Source organism: Excalfactoria chinensis, chromosome 15 (genome assembly GCF_039878825.1).
Source record: "Excalfactoria chinensis isolate bCotChi1 chromosome 15, bCotChi1.hap2, whole genome shotgun sequence".
Lineage (NCBI taxonomy): Eukaryota > Metazoa > Chordata > Aves > Galliformes > Phasianidae > Excalfactoria > Excalfactoria chinensis.
Genome location: NC_092839.1, coordinates 2426376 through 2442821, shown reverse-complemented (window position 1 = coordinate 2442821; position 16446 = coordinate 2426376). Strand labels below are relative to the sequence as shown.

At 47.7% G+C, this 16446-nt stretch overlaps 1 non-coding gene across 1 annotated transcript; it reads left to right on the top strand.

Annotated features, from left to right (window-relative positions):
* Nucleotides 1-503: 503 nt before the first annotated feature.
* On the top strand, nt 504-575 carry TRNAE-UUC (transfer RNA glutamic acid (anticodon UUC)). Its single transcript has one exon. It is a non-coding gene; the product is annotated as a tRNA-Glu (tRNA).
* The last annotated feature ends 15871 nt before the right edge of the window (nt 576-16446 follow it).

The following is a 16446-nucleotide window of genomic DNA, read 5'->3' as shown; positions in this document are numbered from 1 at the left end:
TTGTTGTGGGAAAACTTAATGCACAGAGTGGCAGAAATGTTATTCATCCTCCGTTAATTATGAGCTACTTACCGTAGGAAATCATGAAAAACAACAAAAAAGTGTAATCAAATAAAATAAGGAGGAAGTGTGCCTTCATGCTGGGTGGAATTAGCTCTTGCCGCCAATTAACAACGATTTAATGGTGTTAATTGCTTCGTGTGTGACCTTGCCTTCAGCTGGGCAGCAGCACTGCAGGTGGGCAGCTGCCTAATGTAAGCAGCCCTGGGACAAGACTTGCACCAGCTCTGCTTGTCCCTGCTGCAAACTGTGCATCTCTGAAACAAGAGATACAGGACGGTCCCAGCATCTTCTTGTGCTTTTGCCCTCGAAGCTGTGCGATGTGTAAGGGAAGGAAAAGGAGGGGTTGGCTCCGGGGTCTCTGCAGGGCTCAGCAGGGTCAGATGTGCCTGTGGCCTCAGAGCCAGGCAGGTGAGCCACCCAGATGTGCCACCCAGATGTGCTCCCACATGGTCTAGCGGTTAGGATTTCTGGTTTTCACCCAGGCAGCCCGGGTTCGACTCCCGGTGTGGGAAATGATTGAGTGTGTTGTGTTTTGGGGCTCTGCTGGGTAAAATAACATTGACCTGGGCAGGAGTTCCTTGCACAAGGAGGGTGTTCCCTTTAGCTACTGTAGATAATTTTTTCTCTCTGTCCTGGTGGAACACTAGAAACAGAGCTCGGAGAAACTGTGGGGATGGACATTCCTGGGGATGTTCAAAACTCAACCAAGAAAGACCCTGAGAAACCTGCCCTAGCTTGGTGCAAAAAGTTGCATTGCAGACCAGCAGAGCACATAACAGACTCTGATAATCCTAAGACGCCTGTATTTCATGGTTTCATGGCACAGAAGGTGCCGCTCAAGCTCTCCTTTCCAGGCCATGCAATGCTGGGGCAGTGCTTCAATGATGCAGCTGCTGTTTTGGTGCTGTGTCCCTACAGCCAGCACAGAAGTTACAGAGGCCTGGGAAATACTCATGGATAGATTCGTCCTGCTGGTAAGAAAAGAATGAACCAACAAGGGTGCAATCTGTACCACTGCACAGCGACTGATGGGAGCTGTCAGTAATGCGTTTTCTGAGCGCTGTGAGTTTAATAGCCTGACAAAATGTAGCAAGCACTTTAATTCCCAAAGCAAGATTTCTTTCCCCAAAAAGTAATAAATAACAACTGCAACATACTTAACGGAAATTTTACCTCGGATCTGTGCCACGTTGAATGAGAAACTCAGTCTGAGTCCATGCCAGGAAGCATGGGAGAGGTGGGATGCTGCCTATGTTTTGCATCCCCTGTAGGGTATGTGTAAGCATAAAGGGAGATATCCACCTAGCAGCCACTGGGCTGTGACAAGACCTGGACTTCTCAGAGTTCACCAGCACCACCGGGCAACTTCCCCTTTGTCACAGGAGTATTTCAAGCTGTGCTCCTCATTCTGAAGCAGAGGACTCAGCAGACCTAAAACCCCATGAGCGCGCTCAAGCCTTGGAATGGACACAAGCTGCAAATCGTGCTGTTTGAGTCACTCAATAATGATTGAATGCTTGATTACTTGGATCTTTCCAGGAACGGCCAGGAACAAGAAAAGAATTGAGATTCATCGTCTCAGCCCTCAGCTGTGATTTTTTTTTGCTCAGCTCTGCTGCTGATACTGAGAGCAGATGCTTCCTTACTCCACAGAAAAGCAGTGTGTGAAACAGTATTTTAACAGCTTTATCTGATATTTTATATCTCACTGTCAAACATAGCAGCGATTCCACTTCTATTTGGGTAAGTAATCTGAAAAGAAGGCAGCAATAATCTCTCAGGAGAGCCAGGCACAGGACTAATTACTCCAGCTAGAGATTTGTAAAGACACATTTTCAGTGCTGGGATTTTATCATTCCGCAGGGTAATTAAAAGACAGCTCTGTCAAAGGAAGTTTTGCAGACTTAAATATTCTTTTTCTTCTATGAAGAATAACCCTTTCCAAGCTTGGCAGTGGGATGGCTTTATTCATCAGCAGTGCAGCACAGTGCGTCCTACCAGCCAGCTCCATGCCATGCTCTACTGTGCACAGTGGCTGGCAGAGCAGCGGTGGCTTCAGTCACCTCCCAGTGACAGATGTTGGGAAGGAGGGGTGCATCTATAATCTTTATGTGCTTCTCAAACCCATATACGATCCTATAACCCATATATGCATCTAGAATCTATTTATGCCAAGAATTTGAATGTTAGGAAGAAGTTAGTGTCCCCATCCCTGGAGGTATTCAGGAGAGGTGTGGCTGTGGCACTGAGGGACTGGTCTAGAGATGGGACACGGTAGGTGACATGGATGGTTGGGCAAGGTGATAGTGAAGCTCTTTTCCAACCTTGAGTATTCCATGATACTGCCCTGTTAGCAATCACCTGAGAGCAATAGCTCTTTTACCATGCGTACGACTTACTGGCCCCTTTGTAGGCACTCCCTATGGAGTCCTCCTAACCCAGCCGGCAACCTAACCCGTGAGCTCACATCCCTCGGGGGGGAGCACGCCGACTCCTCAGTGCCCTGCGTAGGACGTCTCCTCACGACTTACGGGTCCCCCATTTCACATACCTGGTCCACCGATAGAGGGTCCTTGTCTGCTCCTGCAGTGATCAGATGAGGGAGGGGAGTCCTTCCGAGAAATCTCGGGGCGCGCCAAAGGCGTCCCCTTTCTCAGCTGGTCCTGCAGCCGAACAGAGGAGGTCCCATCTGGGGTGCCAAATTGACTTGCGGAATCAAACTCTATAACTCAGAGACTGGTTATAAAGCAGGTATGTTTATTCCAGCGTTGCGCAGCGCCGGGTGCAAGGGGGATAGCTCCTCCAAACTTGCACACCGTAAGGAGAAAAGTGTGTTACAGATATAGGTCAAGCTAATACATAATCAATAGTCCCCTCCCCAGTTTGATTACATATTCATTACATTCCCTATGGCCCCATTCCCTTGCAACCCCATTCCCCCATTCCCCCTGACCCCATTCCCTGCGACCCTTGTTGTTGTTGTGGGATGACATTCTTCTTCTGTTTTCTTCTTGGTGTTATCTGCTGTTATAGTTCTCCCATGTCAGCGTCGTCTTGCCCGGGGTATCTAATCCTTCTTCTTGTCAGAGGTCTCCAGACAATTCCTTCTTATCTTTATTTCCCTCTTCTCCAGTTTTCTTTTGACTAAGTGTCTGTAATTCCTCCTTTCTCTGTCCTCCCTTAACATAAACTACCTATCTGTAACTACCCTTTGCCTTGGTGAGGCCACTTTTCCCTTTCTGTAGCAAAATGTTCCCCATTCAGCTACTATGGAGCCCTTTTTCACTATTCAGTTGTGGACTTGCTTCTCTGAAGCCAACATTCAGGAGGAAATTGCCTGGTCACTTTGCCTGTGGATGCTGATCAGATTGTAATGTGCTTTTATTTGGGGTCTTCAAGGGATGGCTTGAGGGAGAATTGCTGCTTGAAATTTGTTTCTTCAGTGAAGCATCTGCTGAAACCAGACCAGGGAAACCTGACTGTTGTGACTTATGGTTCAGCCTCATCTTGAGCTGAGGTGCTGAGCCCGGGATGAGAAATAGCATCCCTGGCTGCTGCAGGAGATGAGGTGTTGATGTCGGCTGTGATGCTCTTGGACTCCTTTGGATGGGTAAGAGCTGGGGCGTGGGGTGAGCAGGGTGAGCTGCTTAGATCCCCCCATAGGTTAATGCAGCACTGGGCCGTCTGCTGAGCACAGGTGGGGGTTTTCCAGGAGACATCACTGAGTAATTTACTTTTTTGGGTTACCTTGAAAATCCAGGTGTGGGTGGTGCTCCTGGATCTCTGTGGTCCCCATTTTTGGACTGTGCGCAGTGTGATGGCAGTACAGGATGCTCCATGCAGATGAAGGCAGGAAGGGAGCACCTGAACCTCCTCTCATTCCCAGCTCATTGTTCCCATCTCCTTTAGTGCCTTTTGATGGACACTTGGAACAGGAAAGAATGAGTATAAAAAGCAACGGTCTGGCAGAATTAGCATCTCCCCACAGCCTTTTCCTTGGCATCCTGCTGCTTTCTGTCTTTATCTGGGTGTTGCTTGATTGTCTAATTGTATCATTTATCTGTTTATTTCTAACTTGCCATGAGCATGGAGAGATGTAAATTTAGCACAAGGGGATGATTTAACAAAAGATCCTCTTGAGAGAGGTGCACTTCTGTTTCAGCTCCCAAGGTTGGTGCTGGGATGGGAACTTCTCCATTTCCTCCATTCTGATGAGGCTGCCGTGCAAACAGCACTGAGTTACTGTGGTTGTTTCCTACTCAGCATTTAGAAACTTTCTCCTGTTTCCATGAAGACAATTCCTCATCCCCCTCTTCATCTGCTACAGAGTGCTCTGATCAATGGGAACTTCAGGTGAGGAATGGCCTAATTAAGGAAAATTAGCATCCTATCATATAATACCAGCATCTAATCCAATATTCAGCCTGCTTAAACTATACTCCCCACACATGCCTTGCTGTAAGTCTCTCATGCTATGCCAGCTCTACTCTGTTTTTATCTATACGGAGTTGAGCTCGTACCTGTGACAGGTGCAGAGCGTGTTAAATCTTTTGATCATCACACACACCACTCATCCTCGCGTCCTTTAATCTGAGCAATGCAAAGAAAATCCTATGCGCTAGCTTTAGGCTTCTTCCAGCTCCCTGAGTTTAAACAGGAGGCTCCGCAGCTCCAGATCAATGGACCTAAATTGTTTGTCTTTAACTTAGGTGGGTTTAAAGGAAAGCTGCTCAGCCCAGCTGTCTGGAGTTCATGGGAGGGGAAGGGCTGCTTGCTGACTGCTGAGGAGGGATTGGAGTTATCTGCCTTTGAAACTCAGTTTGGTTGTTATAGCAGGTAAGCAATTAAACGGGAGGGAAAAAATCACAGCCCATCACTTGCTGCAGCATTTCCCACATTGTTCTGGTGGTTCTGAAGCTAAGGATGGGATGGAAGCTAAGGATGGGAAGCTAAGGATGCTAAGAAGCTGGCAATTCTTTTCCCCTCTGGGAATGATTCCCAAGTAATGGGTGAGGAATAGGGGATGTTCAAAGGCTGCTGCTGTGTCTCAGGGGCAGTGTGAGCCATCCGCCTGCCCTGCCTGCAGCTGAGCCTGGCACCCAACCCATCGTGCTTTGCCCTCTGATGTTTTCCAACAGCCCACAGCCTGCATGCACCACAGTATTGCCAGAAGGACCTGGAAGGATCCCAGAAAGGAGGTGCCTTCGGGTAGCACCATGCAGTTCTGCCTGCTGAGATGGGTGTGCCTGCAGAGGTTCCCAGGTTCCACCCCCCCCCCTCCAAGGGCTGCTGAAATTGGGGTCCGCTGCTTCATCTTATCATTAACCAAGAAGTTAATTTCAAATAGAAATACACTTTGAGAGAAAAAATGCTCATTGTGAGACCCCAGATTCCTCCTCTAGGAGAAACAGGTGCTGTTCCCTTTAATGCTGCCATCAAGGAAAAAAAAAGAAAGAAAAAAAAAATCCCTCCATGCTATGCAAAATATTACAGAAACCTTTTTTTCCATTACAGTGGTCACAGGCCATTTTGCTCTTCACTGGTGACAGGGGACCATTAGAACACAGTCCCTGATGCCTGCATATCATAATGAAAATCATATTTCTTCTTGAACTGGTACATCAATTGTCTTTTTAGTAACCTGGGAAGTGCAGCTGTATGCAAACCAGGGAACGGTCCTTCTCTCCTAATCTGCTCTCCTGCAAGATAAGTGATAACTTCTTAATGTAACTTTCCAGTCCGGTAAATAAGAAGTAGCTACAACATGATCTCGTGGTTTAAATAGAATCGTCTTCCAGAGCCTGAGGAGCTGCTCCCTGAGCAGGAAAAAGGATTTTGATACAATCAGAGCATCCCTTTCCGCCTCTCTTTCTTTCCTTGGCACCCGCCTGAGGGTCTGCAAGCAAAGCCTCTTGCATGCCTGCCATCTCTTGCAGCAGGAGTGCGCCTGCTGGGCTGGGGAGGCTCTGTCCCAGCAGCCCAATGCATCAGTGCCAGGGGAATGTCCAGGGGAACTTTTCCTTCTGTCCCTTTTGCAGGCATTGGCACTGGGAAGGATGGGACAGCAGAGCCGCTCTGCCTCCCCTCCTCTTTTCCCTCTCCTTGCTCACGTGCACAGGGAACCTCGAGGAACAACTAATCCAATCTGCTGCTGCATTGCCTGGGATGTTAATGAAAGCACTATTTATTTAGCATTGTCTGCACTGCATCCACAGCGACACGGGGCTGAGTAATAGAGGGTCTGGGAGCAAAGTGTGCAGAGCTGAGCGCCACCAGCACGGGAGCCGGCCTTGCTCCAGAAATATTTATGATTTCTGTTTCTGGTTTAATTAGAATTTATTTTAAGCGGGTTTGCATCAACTAAATGAAACAACTGGCATTGATGAACTGCTGCCGGGCAGGCTCGAGTGGGTTTTAATCTCCAACCGGTGCGAGGGGAGCCTGAGGAAAGTCTATTAGAGGCAGACATCAATTCAAAATCACTCATCTCATGGCGGTATCGATGCTGAGGGGAAAGCATTACAGAGCAGAGAACTGTGCTGTTAGATAACAGATCCAAACTCGGGGCTTTGGAGCTGACTTGTTGCAGCAGGTGCTGACAAGGGAGGGATGCTCCTTGTCGGGTCATGGTGCTTCCAGAGCTCGTGCTGGGTGTGGGGTGGCAAATGGCCATCCAGACACAGCCCAGGGCTGTGAGGAGGACTGAGCCTTCATCCTTCCAGAGCTTCAGGTCCTGGTGGTGCTGTAACAGCTGGGCCTGCACTGGGCAGGTGTACTGTGAGCAGGTGTGCTATGGGCAGGCAGGGGCACAGCAGCTTTACAGGTAGACCCAAGCAGCAGCAGGGCAGGAAGGTAGATCACCCGAAGGATGTTTAACACCATAGAATCTGTTCTCACCTTTTCCTTTTGAAAAGCAAAGCAAGATAGGAAATTAAAGGCGTGCTTTTGGAATGAGACAGCAGCTCAGGGTCATCTATGTTTATTTCCAACATTGTATCTTATTTCCTTTTCTTGAATCAAGCCTTTTTGGGTGCTTTAGGCTTTTTGTTTTGTTTTGTTTTGTTTCGGCCTTCTATTTAGCCTTCATGCCCAGCATCCTGAGCTTGCAAAGGTAAGCTTCCCATAAGCTGCCATCAACAACCCAAAAGCAGACACATGCCTCTCCCCCACGATGTGCTTCTCCTCTCCTCCCCACTCACACAACAGCTTTTCCTTTTATCAGTTATATGCGGGGAGAAGAGCAAGAATACAAACTCCTCTCGCATTATTTGGGAGCATCCCATCCATCCCACAACCCCCACTGTCCCCACTCCCTTCCCAGGGAGGAGGAGAAAAGCATTTGGGTACAATTTATTTTTAAGCAGACAGAAACATGTATATATATATATATATTTATCTCCTTTATTATTTTTTTGCAGAACGAAATGGAGTTTTTTAATATATTGAATATATTTAATATTCAAACGCTGTGAATTTGCAGGACAGAGCAGACAGAGACTGCCTCTTGCGATAAGAGACATTATTACTGTTGTGAAGAATTCCTTTTAGATTCCATCTTAATCGTTCCGCTATTGAAATGGAAGAATAAAGTAATAAAATTAGATGTTTTGAAAAGACTTGATTAAAAAAGTAATTATCCCCCTGGGTTGCAGGCTCCCACTTCCTGCTGGTGGTTGGGCATCTCCAGTGCATGTTACCCCTTCCCTCTGGCCTCACACCAGGGCTGCTTTGGGCTGTGACTTGTCTTGCTCTCCCTGTTCCCCCTTGGGCATCCCAGCATCCCACCTCCTTCTCCCCAGCTGAGGCCTGAGCCGAGCACCTAATTCTCCTCATGGAAAACTGGATGGAAATCTGGATATCATCAGTGCTCATCCAGTACTTACAGGTACTGTGGGACCCAAGGGGGATCAGAAGGAAAACCTGACAGATGGGGAGAAAACCTGATGCTGGCTGCACCTAACGGCCAGAGCAAAGAATGTGCTGGCATCCCTGTGACCAGAGCAAACTCCTCCACAGCCCTGCTGGCCACATCCTGGGCTCTACCCGCAGCCCTGCATGCTCTGCTTGCTGCTCTGCAGCCATGAAACCATGGCACTGCAGGAGGAAATTCAGAGCTGGCAAGATTCCTCCTGAGTGGAGTCTCAGCTCAGCTCCCACCGCTCCGGCACTGACCCTGTAATTAAGTGGTGCAGAGGACACTGCTCTGGGCTGCCTCCCTGAGTGCTTCTATTTCAGTTTGGGCTACATCCAGCTCTAGTAAATCCATTAATTACACTTCATACAGCGGCATTTACTGACAAACAAAAGATTTCATTAAGTCTGCTTGCTTCCTAAAGCGCAGCACGACCTCGGAGGGGCTCCTCTGGGCGCTGGCCCCACTACTGAAGCAGCAGAGCTGTGCCACCTTGTGACATCCCTGCTCACCTGTGGGCTGGGTCTAACCACCCCTCCTGCCCCATGGCTGCTCTGCTCAGACCTGGGGCTGGATTTGGCCATGCAGCCTGGATTGCATTCTTTGCAGAACAGCGGGAGCCAGCTCACTTCCAGCCACAGAGAAGGGATGCATTAAACTTTCATGAGGACAAGGCAGTGACAAAGGCAGAACATGAGCCCTTCCCATGCAGCGGCTCAGAAGGGCTCCGGGCAGCAGCAGCAGCATGGGTTTGAGGTAGAGGAGCTCCTAACAGGGCTTGACCCACACCCCAGGGGATAACCAGGTCCCCGTGGCACCTCCACATTTATTTACTGGCATCTTCCCTTTTCCCATCAGCATGTGATTTTGACCCCCGGAGTATCTCCCTCCCTGTCTCGTGCTCTAGGCATATTTTCCTGCAGATATTTTAAGCAGGTACATGGCAGCTGCTCACAGGGAAAAAACATCAAAGGTGAGAATTTCTGTGATTTCTACATCAGTTCTTGACTTGAGGAACAAGGGCTGCATGTTTCCCCTGCCCCTCCTGTGACACAGGGCCCAGCTCCAAGCAGGTAGCAGCTTCCCATGGCATTTCCTTTTTTCCTTGGCACTGGGGCAGCTGGAAGTGGGATCTTGGAGCAGGGGAGATGTGGTCTGCCCCTTGCTGAGCCCCACTGAGATGCTGTGGGGTCAGCACCATCCTGCAACCCTGCGATGTCCCAACAGAGGTTTCTCAGGACAGCCCAAGGCTTCTCAGTGCAACCAGAAGGTGCTGAGCCCTGACCTCGATAGCTGCTGAACGCAGTAATATCCCTGGCAGATCACTAGTGCTTAAGTGACAGATACATTAGCTGAGTCAATGCCGGGATGTAAATGTGCAGCTGGCAGAGCAGGTATCTAAGCAATAAGACATGACAGCAGTTGGGTTCTGAAGTGATTAGAGGGAAGCAGGAGGTGAGAGATCGGTGGCTGGCAGAACTCGAGGCCGTGGCCTGGTGCTGGAAGAACTGGGGGTGTTGAGGTGCCATTATCAGGTGCACAGAGTTGCTCTGTGGGATCGGATGGGACATCTGCCATCCAGCTGACCAGCAGCTTCCACATGAAGCAGCAATACCTCCACGGGCTCCTGCACAGTGTCAGTGGGCTGCATTTAACCTGGGGACCACCAGTCCTCCTTCAGCAGGCATCAAGGAGCCCTTGCGGAGGGGTCTATGCTTGAAACGTGATGATCCTGCATTACCAGCACCATGGGAAGGGAAGAGCACAGTGGTAGGGGCCGGGGTGGATGGGAGGGTGGCATGGCATGTATGATGATAGCACCTGTACATCACTGTCCCTGTGGGATGGTCACTTGCCAGGCCTGGCCACCTACTGTCCCCAGCTGCTGTGGGTCATTGAGGCATGGAATCAGAGAATTATATCCACAGAATCATGGATGCATTAAGTGGGCTGAGCCGAGCTGCAGAGTTGGGGCAGGCAGTGATGGTGTGAAATATCAGCTATGTATGCACCAGCCAGCTCAGCTGCTCATTGGGTCCAGGTGAAGAGATTGCACGTGGGATGTGATAGAAGCATCCTACAGCAAGGCGCCCTGCAGCCCACCAGGAGTGCTGCTGGGATGCTTCTGCAGGAGGGCAGCAGCTCATTTAGGTGTGACATGATAAAAATCCCTGCTCTATATGGACTTCAGCTCCAATAGGAGAACCATGTGAAAGTCAGGCAAATTGGCTAAAAGACAACGGAGCAATGCAGAGGGCAAGGAGCAGAGTGGTGCAAAGGGAATTTAATAAAGCTGCTGGGAGCCTGGTGTACAGAGAAGACAGGCGGAGGTTCTGAAGCTGCCTGCCCTGAGGAAGTAGGTGGTTGTCAGCAGGGTCAAAAGGGGCTGACACAAATTAAGGAGCAACGAGTCACATGGGAGGCATAACAGTTACTTGCCAGGCTTACAGAGCCAAAATAATGGGCAGGTGCTGTCCTGGCGAGAGCTCCGTAAAGCTGGAGATGCTGCACAAAATGTCCTGAGCGCAGAATTTGCAACCTGATCTCTGGTGTTAAATAAAACACAACAAAACAGGGAGGGAGAAAGCAACCCTCTCCCTTCCTCCACTCTCACAGTCGTCATCAGAAGCCTTGTTAACCTCACAGACGCTCCTTACAACCACTCGAGGTCCTGCAGCTGATGGCCACGGGCATCCTGTGCCAACAGGAAAGGTCCCCCACAGCCCTGCCCTTCCCTCACACCGATGTAAAATGGCATCCCACGTCATGGCAGATTCATCCTGATGCTTCCTCCCTCCTCGGTGCCTCCTCTTCCTCCCCACACAGGCTGAGTGGGGGCACAGCCCACCCTCCATCCTCAGCCCCTCCGTGCATCTTGCAGGGCTCTGACAGTAAAAAATGATCCTCACCGCGCTGTAGAAGTTCATAACGTTCCGGCGTTGATAGGAATTGAGTGCAAAAGAAATAAAATCAATAAAATATTCAAAGCTTTCACATTATAAGCTCGAGTAAAACTTTTTACCAAATGTTTACTGTATAATAAATTCTATTAAAAAGCCCGAGCTTGCATGGGGAAGAGGGGTGGAACGTTGTCACTTTAATTGCAATGGCATAAATATTTGATATTCAGTAAATTAGATCTGTAGCTCTGAAAACATTCTTGCAAATGGATTTTTACCTGTAGCACAGTGCCATTAGCAGGAGAAAGTCAACACAGCCCCGGGGCCTGTAATTAACTCAACCCAAGCAGAACTAAACATTTTTGACAGTTTTCCTGGTCTGGAATTAACTGTCATAGCAGAGAATGAAAGGAAGTGCATTGTCACATTATGTTTACGTAAAGTCTGTAAAACGCTGCGTTTTGTGTTTTTGTTTTGCTAAGGCTGGGTTTCATGCCCCATTATTTTGTTCATCATTAGAGACAAGCTTAAAAACAACTAATGATGTATTTGATATCCTCAGACTACTCGCGAAGCCTTCTGAAATAAAGGGGAAGACATTAGCTGTAATTCAATTTTTTTCCCCTATAATGAAGCGTGGTACACTGTGTACCGGTATAAATCACAATGCTCTGACATTTGAAGACATTAGAAACTCTGGTTTTCCTATCTGATTCAAGGTTCTTGGGTAATAAGCAGCTGTCTAGCCCATGTCTGTCTGCTTTACTGGGGCTGGGGGATGCTGTTCTGGATGGGCTTTTTCTCCTCTTTCCTTTCTTTTTTCCCCATCTTTTTCTTCTCCTTCTGTTTCTTCCCCTTCCTTCCTTTCTTTTCCTTCTTTTTGTTTCTTTCTGTATGTGTGTATTACAAAAATAACTGTCACTCTACTGAAATGCAAACCCTGGAGGGCAAATCTCCTTAATGCTTCCCTGAAAGCTACTTATTGTCCAGCAGCTCAGAGAAAATCTGTACAGCAGTAATTGAAGGGATGCGTTGAGCTTTGTGACATTTTGTCCTAGAAATTATCTTACCTGGAAAAGAAAGGTGTATTTAGCAAGAGAGCTCCCTTGCAATTTGGGAATGCAGGGATGCTGATAAACAAGCTGATTAAAATAGATGTGGCTTTGCTGCATCGATGGTAATAACTTGGGCAAATGTGATAGCTCGCATTAAAGGGAGAAACCCAACCTGTTTGGATGGCGAATGTATGCCTTGTGCTGAGAGCAGGGATTGTTGTTATAATCTTGTCTCATTGCTGACACACCGAGGAGACGAGTAAAGAAAGAAACAAAACTGTCAAGATTTATCTAGTTGTTGTTTTTTTTTATTATTATTATTATTTATTCCTAAAGATTGTCAGATAGAGAGGAAGAAAAGGATGAAGGCAGAATTAGGGCTGCTCTGAGGGTCTCTGTGCCGCCCCTCCCGATGGAAAGCTTTTACTTTGAATTTCTGCATATTGCAGGGAAAGAAGAGAAGAGAAACCCCTCTTTTCCCAAGATACATCATGCAAGAAATGACCTCAGCGAGATGTAATTTTTATTTGGCAGTCCACTTCAGCATAGAAGTCCCTCTTGTTTTCCTACCCCTGGTGCCAGTTGCAGAGGGGATTTTAATGGTCTCTAATCAGCGCGCGGTTGCCTGCTCATTTTGGTCTCCTATTATGGCAGTTTCCACGTCTTCATCCATAGCCACAAACACTTACTTGATGAGCGTGCAACATTTTCATTAAGAGGGAGAGAAAAAGGAAGAAAGGCAGGAAAGCAGCCTCTGGAAGAGGGGGATCTGTGCAAAACCCCTTCTGCCTGGAGCTCGCTAATCACAGTAGGAAAGGGATCCTGGTGCTGGGGAATAAACAAGCACCAGCAGCTGAGAGTTTAACTGCTCTTGACAATCAGAGGCTCGGTTTCAAGTGATCCAGGTTAGAAATCACATCCTCTGCCATGGGAAATATTTAATTATTATATTTTTAGTCTGTAGTTACGTAGTGGCCAGGTGTGGTCCTGGGTATGCAGTGAGGCCCAAAGGGGCTTTGCAGGTGCCCAGGGGTGCACAGCTCCTGACGGGACCTTGCTCATGGCCAGCAGGGCTTGCAGCTGCTGCGGAGCTGCTCACAGGGATAAGCAAATTACAGAGCACTGGATCTTTGCTAAATTAATTAGCTCAATTAGGCTGAGAGGGAGGGGGAGGCGTATTTTTTCTCACTCTCCCTCTCTAATTGCTTACCTGCTCCCAGGCCCCACGCTGGGTGAACAGCAATCACCAATACATTGCTGTCGCAGTGGGATGGTCACCTGCCAGGCATGGCCACTCACCATCCCAAACACCATAGATCATAGACCCGTAGAGTCATAGAGTCATGGAATCATAGAGTCATGGGGTCATGCAATCATAGTATAATAGAGTAATAGAATCATAGAATGATTTGGGTTAGAAGGGACCTTTAAGGTCTTCTAGTTCCAACCTCCCTGCTTTAGGCTGGGAGTCATAGAGTCATTGTATCACAGAGTCATGCAATCGTTGAGTCAGAGGGTCAGAGAATCATAGAGTCATGGAGTCATAGAATCATAAAGTCATAGGATCATAGAATCATAGAGTCATAGAATCACACAGTCATAGAGTCATGGAATCTCTGATTGGCTTGAATTGGAAAGGACCTTAAAGGTCACAGAACACAGAATGACAGATGATGTCTTATGTGAAAGATACACCAATCAGTACTTACAGAGGAATAAACCATTTCTTTCTTAACATTATGCTTCTCAAATATAAGTACATTTATGCATGTTGGCAAGAATTACCATTCTGGAAAAAATAAATGTTCAAGGGAAGTTTGGATGTTGTGTTGAGGGCTGTGGTTTAGAGGGGACTGTTGGTGATAGGTGGATGGTTGGACTGGGTGATCTTGTAGGTCTTTCCAACTTGGGTGATTCTATGATTGAGTTGAAAGGGACTTTAAAACCCACCCAGTTCCAAACCCTTATCATGGTTTCTACCACCAGAACAGTGCTCAGGACCCATCCTGGGGCTGCACCAAAGTTCCCAGCCTCTTCCCAGCACTATAAGGCTGACCACAACAGGAAGATGCCCTGGCACACCAAAAGCTCTCTTTTCTCATCATCATGTGTGATAAAGGATTCATCACGTGGAGAAAAAAACAAGTTCTGATTTATTAGTAGCAGCTGAACGGTAAAAGACAGCAGAAGGTCCATCAATACTGCTTAGCAGTGAATCCTGGTGTAATCCTCTGCATGGCAAAATAATCAAGAATGTCACTTTTCATAGGATTCATCAGAAACAGTAAGACATTTCACAAACAATCCTAGCCCAGCATTAATGACAAAGAGACCCGAGTGCAATTACTAAAGAAAACAATTATATGTCAGCGAATATATTCATCTTCATTTGATTTAAGCACCCACCTCTTATGGCTATAAAAGGCACCTGAATGCTAACTCAATTTGCAGGTCGGATACCCTTGCCAGCACAGATCTGCTTGCAGCAGGGCGGTGTGAAGGGAGGTGAGGGGTAAGGCAGACAGGAGGATGAAGGGACTCTGGGGGTGGATGTCCTCAGCACAAGGCCTGACCATCTGGGGAGTTTGCAGAGGACCCCCTATGAAACCCAGTGTCAAGTGCACACCTGAGATGGACTGAACTGAGGACTGGCAATCCTCTCATTTTGAACTCAAACTATTGCAAACAGGTTGGAAAGAAAAGGAAAGTAGCATCAGAAGGGGAAAAATGGGCGTTTTAATTCTTTGTGGGACTATCACTTTGAGTCCCACACTGTCAGTTTAATTGTTTTGCTAGTTTTGGACACGTACCCCTTCCTAGAAATTTGCTCTACCTCACCCCGGCATGATGCTCAGGTTTTTCCAGCCTCTACAATTGACTGCATGCTAACACATCTTCCTGCTTCTCCCAGCCCCATCCCCCCCGACATGCCCCAGCACAACATCACCTCTCTGTACGCAGAGAGAACTGAAGAGAGCTTCACAGAACATGTGAATCACAAGGAAGTGGTTTCCCTAGTGACAGTAACCACATGAAAGCGCTCACATTTACTCTCACGGGACCTTTTAGCACTTTGGATTCTGGGGAGAGCAAGAAATCTGGTAAAAAGATGCTGTGGAAGGAGCTAACCCTGCAAAGTTAAGGGGTATGGGCAACCCATGAGAAGCTGCCAGCTCCTGGGGATTTTCATGAGCTTCATCCATACCACGTTGAACTGCACTGCTGCTCTCAAGACCCTTCTCTAAGTGCCAATGCACTTCATATCTCCATCTCATGCAGGCATCTGCCCCTACAGCACCCACTGGGGTGGGGACACTGGGGATGATGGCAGTGCTGGGGACACTGGGTTTGCGCACGTTAGAGGCCAGCATGGGAAGAGCACAGCAGTAGGCAGGGGCAGATGGCACGGATGAGTGGGTGGTTATCAATGTCTTTGGCTCACACTCAGGAGCTTTTTCTCCTCTCTGTGAAAGGTCTTTATCTTTACAAGACACCTCTGAAAGTGAAGCAGGGAGACCCCAGAGAAGTGGTGCCCATGGGACAGAGACCACAAAGGAGAAGGTGTCCTCTGCCTTTCCCTGCTGTGTGGCCATCCTGGGCACATTAGCTTAATAACGAGCTTTTTAGCAGATCTCAGTGAACAAGAAGCAATTTATTTGTCGTCATGGCGACAAAGAAGGCCTTCTGGAAAAGAGCATTGAATGAAGAGAAGAAGGTTTATTGTGCAGGGCAATGAGGCATTCACTTGGAACATTAACATTGCACAAAGCCAGCCATACAAGAAGTCCTGCTAACTTCTGGATACATGGCTGGGTGGATCCCTTTTGGGTCCTCACATTCACCGCAGAAGCCAAGAGAAGACTTGCACTTGGTGTTTTGCACATTGTTTGACATCCATCGCTGTTCCTAGATGACTCTGAGGGGAAGACAAATGTTCCTTGTTGGCTGCTGGCTGAGCCTTGCTGGTTGTGTTCCTGGTGGGTATTTCCAGGGACTGAGTTGTGAGATGCAACTGCCAACGGAACGAGCCCAAATAAGCCAAGAACATGCATCTCAAAGTGTACTTTGTTCATTTATTTTGACAACTCTGGTGTTTCTTTAATTATTTATAACACTTCGTACTGTACTGGAGTGGATTTTTGTAAAAATAATGAAGCCTTAGTAGTATAGCATCTACAGTCAGATCTGCAGGGGAAGGGGGAGGTAGGCAGTCACTCTGATGTGAGCAGAAAGTGAAATGTAGGCTGGAAGCAATTCACTAACAACAGTTTTCAAAGTAGACCTAGTATTGTGGGGGTTAAAGGGAGACTTCTCTGGAGTGGTTTTTTGGACTTATTGTAGAGCAGCTTCCTTCAGGAACTGGTGGTGCAATGAAAACTTGATTTTGCCCATTGAGTGTTCATCTTTGGAAAGCTATCAGTGGGAAGTTAAGATAGGGAAGGAAGTCTCAATACATTTGAGTAAGGTGCACACTTGCAGTTAGTGAGAACGTTTTACTTTCAGCACTCAAGGTCAG